The sequence below is a fragment of the Mirounga angustirostris genome, unplaced genomic scaffold (assembly GCF_029215605.1).
Source record: "Mirounga angustirostris isolate CCGP_5_RB_7025 unplaced genomic scaffold, mMirAng1.0.hap1 SCAF_1, whole genome shotgun sequence".
NCBI classification, from domain to species: domain Eukaryota; kingdom Metazoa; phylum Chordata; class Mammalia; order Carnivora; family Phocidae; genus Mirounga; species Mirounga angustirostris.
Window position 1 is genome coordinate 145,565,312 of NW_026991709.1, and position 7,225 is coordinate 145,572,536.

The window sequence follows — 7,225 nt, forward strand, 5'->3', positions numbered from 1 at the left end:
CGTGAGCCAGCTCTGGCCACAGGGGACTCCCTCCTTCCCAGATTCTTGCTGTCTGACCAGTAGTTTCCTGGCGGAGACTCTTTCCCACATGAGGCACTCAGCTGAAGGACTCTCTCACAGGGGATTCTCAGGGAAAAAGGAACACAGCTGCAGGAGGGACGGAGGTGCCCCCAAGGCAAGGCCTTCCTCCCACCCCAGAAACAAGTCTGTTCCCTGGCATGAGCCTGGGGAAGTGAAGCCGGAGGGGACTGAGTCTGGGCGGGTGAAGCTAACCAGGACCACCACTGCCCTGAGGGATTATTCTAGGCACATTTTCTGAGGCCCCAGGGGTAAGAGCAGGGGCCAGAAGCAAGGAACACAGGGCTAGCCGTAGGATGAACTTTCTCACAGGGCTGGTGAGCAGGGCTCAGGGAGATAGTGAGCACTCCACTGTGAAGGTGTGCAAACCGAGATGCGATGAGTCGGCCGGGACCTTGGAACATGCTGTCCCCATCTCGGAGACCTTGTCTCGTCCTGGGTGCTGGTGTCCGCAGGGACATCTGCCTGTCTCCCGTCGTGCCTCCTGTTGCGTCCATCCCATGAGGCGAGCCAGACGCCGGTCGCAGGAAACGGCCTGTGCCATCTTCCGTTTGAAAGGGTAAATATTAGTCTTTTCAAGAGCTACCTGTTCTGTGTCACTGGGCACCACTGGGGACACTGAACTGGGATTTGCAAGGGTGGGAGGTGCGTGCTCTTGGTCCCCACGCCCAGACGGAGTCTGTGGGCCTAACTGGTCACTGTTGCAATGGAGGGCAACAAGAAACAAGCCTCCCCGTGTCCAGGCGGGCATCCCCTCCGGGTCACTCAGGAAGCAGTGAGCCCCCGAGCCCCCAAGATGCGCTCTCCTCACATACCGCTCAGGCTGCTGCTGCAGAGGCAGGGGGCTGCATGTTTTGACCTGGATCTTTTTTTTTTTTTTTTTAAAGTCTTTTTTTTTTTTTAAAGATTTTATTTATTTATTTGAGAGAGAGAGAATGAGAGAGAGCACATGAGAGGGAGGAGGGTCAGAGGGAGAAGCAGACTCCCTGCTGAGCAGGGAGCCCGATGTGGGACTCGATCCCGGGACTCCAGGATCATGACCTGAGCCGAAGGCAGTCGCTTAACCAACTGAGCCACCCAGGCGCCCTTGACCTGGATCTTAAGGCCTTGGGCCCTGGCTCTGGTGTATTATGGTTTAAAATCCTCTGATTTTGCGGCATTATCGGAAAGGGGAATGACTTGCTTCTACTTCACTGTCACCCCCGGGGAGACCTCCTCTGACCATCCCAACTAACAGAGCACCCCCTCACTCTAGCCCCTCATCTTGCCTTCTTCCTTCTGTAATTTTCCTCATTTATTTTTTGTGAGCATCAATGGTTTATTTTTTATTTTTTGATTATTGGAGTATCATTGACCTACCATGTTAGTTGCAGGTGTACAACAATTCTGTACATTACTCGGTGCTCACCGCACTGTCACCATCTGTCACCGTATGTTATTACGATACTATTGTCCACATTCCCTGTGCTGTACTGTTCATCCTCGAGTAATTTCCTCATTTATGATCTGACTCCTCTGTTAGGGGGGTCAGCGCCGTGAGGGCAGGGCCTTGGTCACGCTGTGCACACCGTCAGCGCTCGGTAGCTATTTGCTGAATGAATATTATGGCATCCGTACCTTGAAGATATTAAACCGATATAATTCTCATCTCCTCACCGTCTGGAGCCACTCCATCATTATGACCCAGGGGACAGGCAGGGGTGGGGGATGAATGCCATCTCAGGGAGCAGGAAGGGAGGATGGGGGTGGGGGAGGAAGGAAAACCCACCTTCAGCTGGTGAGGAAGGAAACTCTCAGACATGTCCTGTTCTCATCCTCTGGGATGAAATCTTGAGGTGGGGGGGGAACCCTACACTATGAAAGTGGAGGGGGTGTGGGTCCCACTCTGCACTTGGAATCAGCCTCCCACGCAGCCTGGCGCCCCTCAGGTGGCCCTAGTGGGTAAAAACAGTAGAGCTGTGGATTTGATCGCAAGAAAGTCGGAGTGAGCACCACCCAGCCTCCCTCAGCTCCCAGAGGCCTGGAAGGGATCCAGAAGCTCCTGCGTGCTCCCTGGGGCATGAGGAAGATGGCTGAGTTAGAGCCGGTGAGCCTGGCATGATGGCGCCGCCACGGCCAGTGGGGAGGTGAGGGGGGCTCACACCCCGGGCTGGATAGCGGCTTGGCTGAGGGGCCACAGTGAGCCCAGGTGGGGCTGGATCTGCCAGGGCAGGCCCCGGGGCCCCAGCCAAGAGAGCAGGCTGTGGGTAGCTCGGCCACGGTGAGGATCCTAGTACACAGGGTAGCACCAGGACCTTTGTGCAAGGCTCCTTGTCTCTGCCAGCAGGAGGCCACCCGTACTGGACTTGCTGCCTCGTATCCTATGGACCTACTTTTTCCAGCTCCTACAGGAATAACCTGTTCCCTACCTCAGCTATCAACACTTTCTGCCCAGAGTTCCTCGGAAGCCATGGTGGGGACCCACCGGAGAACTCACGCTTGGAAGTATCAGGGTGCTGACGTGGGCGGACCTTGAGCCCTTGACGGTGGGAGCCCGCAGGTAATGCTGTCCTGACCCTCGGGAGGGCACTTCTGAGGGGCACCCGACCTGCTCCTCATAGACGATCAGAGCAGTGACCGGCACAATAACCCACCTTCCCTTTGGCTTTCCCCATCTCCGTTTCCCACTTCTCTGTCCCCCATTCCTATTTCCTGGCCACAGACTTCTGTCCCAGGCTCTCCCTCTGGGGACTCAGGCTACATGGCCACCTGGGCCTCTGTGCTAGAAAGCATCCGTTGGCACCCGGCATCCCTCTGCCCCTTCCATATTCCCATGTGTTGCAGGGGCTGGAAGGCTGAAGGCTCCCTTTCCCAGCACCCCCTTGCTGCTGGGGATCTGGACGCAGCCTAGGCTCTGCCAGAGGGACGCACCGCAGGAGGGGGTTGGGAGGCAGAAGGGAGGCCAAGGCCATTCTCCTTGCAGCGTGGTGGCTGCTGGGTGGGATCTGACAGACATGAGTTTTTGCAGCAGCTGGATACGGTGTTCCTTCCACTTTCTTGTCATCAGTTTCGTGGATGTGCAACTAGGAGGTTGGCAATGATTTCCTGCAAGGTGGCAGCTGGGGTGACGTGACCGACCACAGGGCAGAAGTGTGCCCTAACTTCCACTCCAACAAACCTTTCTACATGTAATTCCCTACATTAAATATCTTTCTGCACAAAATACCCAGAGTGTTTTCTGTCTTCCCTGCACTTAACCTTGATTGATTGGGCTTCCTCCCCTCTACCATATGCTGTGCCACCAGGCTCAGGTGGAGGGAAGCTGAAAGGCCACGTATTTACCCAAAGAGACATCCAGAAAGAGACTGAGAGTCAGCAGCCTTCCCCACCCCTCCTTCCTTATTAGATCAACTTTCCTTCTGGAAGTTGTAACCAGGGCTTAGGTATGTGAGCTGGTCCCGGCCCAGGACCCTGAGGAAAGTGTGCAGAAGATGGGTTCTGGGATAGCTTCTCTTTCTGATAAAAGGAGTCACACAGGAGACATTCTCTCTGCCACTGGATGGGGTTCTGTGAGAACATGATGCTTGGGGTACTGACCGCCATCTTGTAATCATGAGGGGATACGTCTATGGATGAAAGTCAAAATACAGAGGATGCCAGAGGAGACAGACAGAAACTACTAGGTTGAGCTACTGCATTAACCCCAGAGCTGCCTACTTTTAGTAGGCGTCGCCCAGGCAGGACCTTTGCCCTCTGAGCCACGTAGAGGCTGGTTCAGAACGCTTCAGTTTTTTCCACGCTGCCATGCTGGGACCCAGGGACGCTGGGACCTCTGGGAGCTGGGCTGGGACCAGGCTGAGGCAAATGAGGCATTTGTCTTAGATGCAAAATTTAAGGAGGTGGCAAAAAATAAAAAATAAAAATAAAAATTCAGTAAGCAGGATAAATAAAATTTTAATGCAATATTAAAAGAAAAGCAATGCAAAAAAGACACAATGAACAAGATGCCGAGATCTTTATAAAGAGACTAAAGAATTGGTGTCTCCTGCTAGGTCTGCTCTTGTGTTCCCACACAGGGCACTCTGGATGACTCTCACCTATGACAATCCATATGATGAAGCAGGGCTCCAGGATTTTGAGACTTGAGTTCAAGGACAGGCTCTGCCAATGACCTACTGGCGATTCCAAGCAAGTCCCTTCCCTTCTCTGGACTCTGGTTACCCCAGCTGTCCTGCGTGGAGGCTAGGTCATTGCCAGGATGGCCTCCTGACCCGTCCTCCTCATCCCCATGGCCTGCCGAGGTTACTGTCCCTCTCCCTGGGAGGCTGTGTCTCCTGGGCCATTGACTCCTGGCTATTAATATCTCCACCATCCCTGGCCTGATCAGGGTGTTTAAAGACTGTCAGCTGTGGCTCCGCCCCCTCCCTCGGGAGAGATAAGAGCAGTTCCTGTTCCCATATGGGGGGACCTGGGGGGAGGCAGGGTCATGGCTCAGGAAACAGGCCCTGGGCAAGTGGTGGGAATGCAGGGCCTGACGCTGACTCCTCACCCCACTGGGCCCAGCGCTGCTAGATGGGGGTGCCCGCAGCTGGGCCCCCTCCCCCATGGGAGTTGTCCTGGTCTCCCCACCCCTGCCTGCGCCTTGTTGCTTTAGATCCTGAGCTCAGTAGCCTTAGGGCTCTCCCCAGACATCCCACAGACATTACATAAAGCATGTGCCAAATGGGGTCATCATCTCCCCAAGCCCCCTCCTCCTCCTCCCTCACCTGGATGGTGGGTGGGCACCTTTTTCCTCGACTTACCCTTGGGGCCCTTCTCGGGCAGCCAGAGCAGTCTGCCCCAAGTCCACACTCATCCCCTTGGCCTCATTTAAGAAGCCTTCACTGGGTTCCTGCTGCTAAGGGCCAACCGCAGACATCTGCTTACTTGGATTTGGGTGTCCCTGGCATCCATCATGCCCCCTTGGGACCTAGAGATCCCTACTTAGTCCTAAGAGATGCCCCGATGTCTCTTCACCTGGGAAGCTGCTCCCCATCCATTCAGCTGGCACACTGGCCCACCCTCCTTGTTCAGCCTGTGTCCTAGAGTGGCAAGCACTGTCCACATGGTGGCCTCTGCCATCGAATTGATGCTGGTCCTCTGCACCGGGATGGTGGGGGGCTCCTTGCTCCTCTTTCCAGGAGGCACCCACCTGAGTTAACTGGGCTTTGCCCTCAGGAAACTGGGGTCAGGGCTCAGTCAAGGGTCAGGGCCTAATCCGCACCCGAGAGCCCAGCTCTGCAGTTGGGACTCGGACAGGGATCACCGCGTGCCACAAAAGTCAGGGACCTGGGTCTGAGGGCCAGGCCCTGGGTCTCCCTAATCCTAGGCTGCCCCTGGGCTCACCAGTCCTGGGAACTCACTCCCTCTTCCCTCTTGTATTTCACTCTGAAATGGAGCTGAGGAGAGAGGCCTGCCCTCTGTGTCACCTGGCCTTCTGGGGAGGGGCCTGAACCCTGGTGTTTGGGGCCCAAAGGCCAACCTTGGCGAAGTCCTTAAGGTACCCACCAGGTGGCAACAGAGATGAGCTAGACTGGCCTGAGGAGTGCCCTAGGAGGCAGGAGAGAGACTGAGCAGCTGGAGGGAAGAGAGAGCACAGGAGAAATTCTGTTCCAGGGTCACCCCCCCTCCATAGGCAGCTTGGGATGTCTGCCCATGGTCTCTGCTGGCTTCAGACATTGTTTCAGCTTCTCTCTGTTCCTGAATGCCCAATACTGGGCTTTTCACCTACTGCTACCTCTCAGGGCAGGATCCCACCGATAGTCCTCCCTTTTGCTGCCCGTGTCTTGGGTCTCTACATGTTTGCTTCACTTACCACCCTCCTGGCTGATACATCTGGTCTCCCCAGGGCTCTCTCCTTACCCTGAAGCCATGACTCACTAATGGTCGATTTCAGGCACTGTGGTGGACGGGCTGGGTCCAGCTTGGTTTGGTGGCCCCTCCTGGCCTTCCCATAGCCCAGGCAGCCTGTGGGGTCCCTGACTTGGCAGGCGAGGTGCTGCCCTTTTCTCTGCAAATGCCCTGCTTCTAGGATCTGTTAACTCTTTCCATTTGTTTCCCCTCCTCCCCTCGCCACTCCTTCCACCAGCCTGAGCTCATCCCTCAGTTCCAGAGAACTGTTCCTTGTTCTCTCACAGCCTCTGTCCTCTGTGCATCCCTTGTTCCCAGTCTGCTTGGAGGTCTCCCTCCCATTGCTGTCCTCCCCGAGCCCAGAGGACAGAGCTGGTGGCAGAGGGCTCTGGGTAGCCCCTTCCTCCTTAGCCTCTCATGCCTTAGCCAGGAGCTAAGTCTAGCCAGCCACCAGGTGGAAACACTGAGGCCCAGAGAGAGACGGGGAACTGCTCAAGATCTATGAGAACGTCTGAATCAGAACGGGGACTAAAAGATTAGGGCTGGGTCTTCTGGACCTTACTGGTAGACAACGTCTCTGGAACCAGCCTGTAGCAAGACAGCCTCCTTGCAAGTTTGCAGGAAGTGGAAGCCAAGGGGTCAGGTCAGGCAGTGGCTTTGGAGACCTCTTGCTAACTGACATCGATTTCGCCCTCCTGCCTCTGCATCTACCCTTTTCCATTAGTCGTACTGGCTCTGTCACTCATTCTGGTGACGTCTGTTCTGTCCTCTATCTATCTCCTCTCAGCTGAACTCTGGGCAATGTCAACACTGTCGGCTCATACCCCACGCGCCCCTCCCCGTCTGCAGGCATCACTGTGGCCTGGAAAATGCTCCCACTTAACCATTTTGGGGACCACAGGCAGCTCTGGCAGCTGTTTTGCAGTGGTCCAAGAATAGAATTGTCTCCTCTTGGTTGGATTTAGAGGGTCAGGGGACACAATGAGGGCCTTAGGATACCAGGGCCTCTCATCCGAGGGTCCTCATCAAAGAGTGAGGACCTTCATCACTCTCAGAAGGCAGAGGGTACCGCTCAGTGAAACATGAGTTGAAGGCCTTTAGAACTGCGTGCTCCACCCCTGGAAGTGCAGGATTCCCATCCAAAGCCAGAGGGGTGGCGGCGGGGGCCCCGGAAACCTCCCCTCCTCTGAATGCGGGGAAACGGCTGTCCGTTGGAAGCCACATGGGAATATCATCCACCAGAGAAACCAAGCCAATTCAACCCACCATTTATTGTTGT

General features: G+C 55.5%; 1 long non-coding RNA gene across 5 annotated transcripts; it reads left to right on the forward strand.

The window, feature by feature from the left end:
• Positions 1-3,271, forward strand: LOC123834699 (uncharacterized). Of its 5 annotated transcripts, none has more exons than XR_008505199.2 (3): positions 1-637; positions 2,402-2,617; positions 3,125-3,271. It is a non-coding gene; the product is annotated as an uncharacterized LOC123834699 (long non-coding RNA). The 5 variants fall into 5 exon arrangements; XR_008505198.2 differs by having other exon boundaries at positions 2,405-2,617; XR_006788487.3 differs by having other exon boundaries at positions 2,460-2,617.
• Positions 3,272-7,225: the final 3,954 nt, after the last annotated feature.